The 4314-nt window shown below is 34.6% G+C and overlaps 1 pseudogene; it reads right to left on the bottom strand.

The window, feature by feature from the left end:
* Nucleotides 1-789: 789 nt before the first annotated feature.
* LOC132187901 (major strawberry allergen Fra a 1-2-like) lies at nucleotides 790-1480 on the bottom strand (annotated as a pseudogene).
* Nucleotides 1481-4314: the final 2834 nt, after the last annotated feature.

Here is a 4314-nt window from a genome sequence, read left to right as displayed (position 1 = left end):
CAAGATTTTGATTAAGTACCCAAAATCATGTGCGCAGTGTAAGGTGACCCAAGTGATGTTGGAATTCCTCAAGAGGCAAGAGTTGAAGATTAGCCTCCCAAACTCCTTAAAATCGATACCATTTTCTCAGTTCTTAATTATTGAAGTCAATCGCCTGGCGCTCTAGTTAATTAATGTGAAAAATTCCGCTTGTAACTTTTGAGGTTGATTAGTTCTATTAATTAATCCTCGTGGGTAGTAAATAGATCACTAGAGAGTCACTTACGTTATAGATGAGTACTGGGATGCGCACATAATTAATTATTAATGTAATCAAATTTCGGTGGCATTACATAAGGAGAGGGAGAGAGCATTGAGTTGAAAATCTTTTTTTTTTTTTTTTTTTTTGACATGGAGAATCTTTTTTCTAGTCTTGAAATCTCGTGGCATTTACTATCTTTCCCGTAGTTGGTTGTGTGTGTGTTAAGTTTGTTGCAAGGGTTTTAGCACATTGAATGCAAAATTAATGAAGATTTGTAGGATTTGTTTCCAGATCATCATATTATTATTGGCATGGGTTGTGTGGATGGACGTTAAGAAATTGACCGAGTATAAAAGGCGCCCATGAGAGGACACAAACTGAATTAGACAATGAGAAATAAAAAGGAATTCATCATTCACATTATGTAAGCTTGAAGCAGTACATGAGTACAACGAAATTATACAGAGACAAAAGCAAAAGCCACAACATTAAGATGTAAAAAAAAAGGTGACTGATTGAAACTCAGCATTAATTCAGAAGAAATGCTGCTAATTAAGTTGTTGAAGGAGGTAGCCTTCCACAACTTTGTACATACCCAGCACCTTTTCATTGCCAGCCTTGATTTCCTCTTCCTTGATCACTTCGTCACCCTTTGTGTGGTACTTGGTTGTCATCTTATCTTATTTTTACTCCCACCTTCTGCTGTTGCCTCAAATTGAGCCTCATGAACAATCAGTTCAAGTTTGTCAGACAAGGCATCACCTTCGATCACCGTGTACTTGTAGGAATAAGTCTTTTCATTCAGCTCATCAATTCGGCTCTTCACAGTACTAAATTATCTACCTGCATGGACAACAATCATGTTTACTACGTATACTACCAAAAAACTATGGTTTAGGGCGTTCTGTAGTGGGGTCGTTTTGTTAAAACGATCTCACCAGGGGTCATTTTAATGTTAAAATGTCCCTTTCATGTAATTGCTTCATTAAGTGATAATTTTCTCAAAACTTTTTTTTTGGGCTAATTAACGAGTGAAATTTTATAATAAAGCTTACCTTGGACGAAAGTGATCAGCCTGATGCTTCTAGCCCCTCCATCTCCTTGAATGATTTCAATGTTCTTAACAACCTGAGGGAGGAGTTTTGGGATCAGGATGTGGGCATCAATGACCAAGGCTTTGAACAATCTAGCTGGTGGGATAGGGGAGGTGTACTCGTCTGTGTAAGTGATTACACCCATGGTATATATCCTTAATTGAGGATTGAAACTAGCTAGCTAGGCACTAATTTTAAAGAAGATGGGTTGGACTCTAGAATTTCTTCAACTTGGGTTGTGAAAATAGAAGAGAATTAAGTGGTTTTTATAGGTTCTTGTTTCCATTTGATCAATAACAATTTGAAGAGGGCATCATTCTCAAGGTTAACTTTCTTAAGAGCACTAGTAGCAGATGCCCTATATGCATTTCTTTTCTTTATGTTTAGGAAAAATTTTAAAACAACAAAAACCTATTCACATCTGATTCCTTATATTTAACCAACCCTCAAGGGTTGCTACAGTGTTTCCTAATGTGTAGGGATGCGAAAGTGGTTCCTTATACATTATTTTAATATAAACATTTTTTTTTCCCTCTCTTCTCTTTCATCTTTTTGTTTTTAATTGAGGATTTTGTTTAATAAAAAAAGTGAGGGTAGGTAGGGAACTTGTATTTTGTAAAGAAATAATATTTTAATTGTATAAGGAAAGGTAAGGGAAGCTATTGTGAAATATATTTTCATAGGAAGTAAAAAGTAGTTTTATTTTCTAAACTTAGAAAAAATCAAAAGGAAGCTGTTGCTAAGCGCTCTAACATCAGAGTTTTGGATATATTAATACACAAATTCAAAGCACAAAAGTAAGGATCTCAATGGCATATTTAAACTGTCTTTTGATTTCGGAAGAGGTTTCCATCTCCATCGTCGCTCTAAGATCAATTAATAAATGTGCAATATTGAATGAGCCTGAAACGTGTGCATTGAAGACAAATGCCGGCAGCATCGTAGCTAGAGGTAAAAACATGTTTTTGCTTATTTTAGGAGTTTCTGCCTATTTTTATTTTGTATTTTTCTAACATGTCCACACAAGAGGGGAGGGTGGATTCGAACTAGTAAGTTAGTGACCACTGCTTCATAAGGCGTGGTCCCTAGCCAATTGAGCTACCCTTTGAGAACAGTTTCTGCCTAATTAGAAGAACATAAAAGCAATCATAATCATATAATTACCATCTGGAAGAACAACAATCTTAATAATATAATGGACAGACACACGTCACACACTACAGGTTATATGAGAATACTGGCAGAGGATTTGTCATTTTGTATTTGTTTAATTATTCGGATGGATTGTCAATTGTCTCCATCTTGTTTTGAAAATCTTAAGAAATCAATTTGGACATCATGTTAAGTTCTAAAGTATATTCCTCAATCCTATTTTAAGGAATGGATTAGCTTTGCTATTATATATATTCTCCCTCACCATCTCACCTTGACCGCTTCGATCAGTTAATATAGAAGGGTTGTATTGCATCAAATCCAATGTCGTCAAACCGTTCGAAGGATCCTTAATATTTTGCAGAAGATCGGATTCGATTGTTAACGAGCGACTCTTCATCGGATTCGATAGTTAATAAGAAAACATTAAGCATATTTGCATGTTATTTAGTATAGCATATATTCAAAACCAAAATAGTTAATAAAAAATTGAATCGTAAAACCCAAATGGTGGCCAATGACTACAAGCCATCCTCATGGTGGCTCAACCCACTGGGGGTGGCTGGGGAACCCTTATATAATTTTGTGATTTCCTGTATGTGCCATACACTGAAAAAAAAAATTTCGCAACATTTTACATTGAAACGGAGTTTCATATAGCTCCCCTTTTCCTTTTCTCCTCTTTGAATAAAAAAAGTTTTAATAAGAGAAGTCAAACGGTAGCGCAACCCCTACTTTTTTTTAGGAAAAAAAGAGGAAAAACTATTGTTTTCATTTTTATACATGTAATTAGTACCGTTGCACCTAGAAAAAATTGTACATGAACAATCTCTTGCTTGAAAAAATATAATAATAATTATTTCTTGATAAATGTTTTGTGTTTTATTAGTTGAGAAGTGTTTTGTAGTTTGTTTTGAAAAGTGTATTACTTATAGGTGCCACATTTGATAATCCGTTTAATTAACCGGTAATTGAAAGAGTTTTCAGCATTTGCGTAACGAAAAGAGGTTAATTTGTTTTTTCCCAAACATGTTTAGGTTTTGAATTTGCTAACTAGGTACACAATTTTCTACTTGTTCTTGAAGGAATGTTAATAATATATATATTTTTTAAAAATGTAATTTATATTTAACTAAAAATTACGTTCTTGGTTTGTGTTGCGAAACAAATTAAATGTCCTTCGTATAGCATTACTCTCATGGCGGGAGGGTGATCCTAGAACTTACAAATCGACACGGTTGCATCCAACTTTGAGAAAAATGAGCATAGGAAGGAGTAATTTTATTCATCACTTCCTATGCTCCCAAAACTTGTGTAGCGTGGTCTCCAATAGCATTTGGAGCATAGAGATTAGTTTTTATCTATGCGCTAAATGCTATAAAAGACCGCGCCAGATAGGTTTTAGGGGATATGGCTGATGTATAACATTACCCAAGCCACGATCACAACCAGTACACTACCAAAACTACACGGCAGGTTAGCACTCCCATCAAAATATATTTCCCTACACATTTTCTTTTGCAAGTCCTCTTCTTTAAAGTGCTACCTTTCTTGTTCTCAATTTTTCTCCAACTCCTTCAGCCTTCCTAAAATTTTCATTAAGGATGCTGTCTTGTTTAATCTTTGCAAAACTGATTTGAAAATGTTTGTCATTTTATGGAAGAGCCGAAACATACAGAGAATGCTTAACGGTTTTAAATTTTTCTTTGTATGCCCATAGAATCACATTTGACTTGGACAATATTGTTGAACAGCCAGATGCATGAATAGTTGTATTTCTTGATCACGTGATGCATTAATTTACATGTTATATATATATATATATAT

This window comes from Corylus avellana, chromosome ca7, assembly GCF_901000735.1.
Source record: "Corylus avellana chromosome ca7, CavTom2PMs-1.0".
Classification (NCBI taxonomy): Eukaryota; Viridiplantae; Streptophyta; class Magnoliopsida; order Fagales; family Betulaceae; genus Corylus; species Corylus avellana.
Note: the sequence above shows the minus strand (reverse complement) of the source record. Positions and strands in the feature narration are given on the sequence as shown.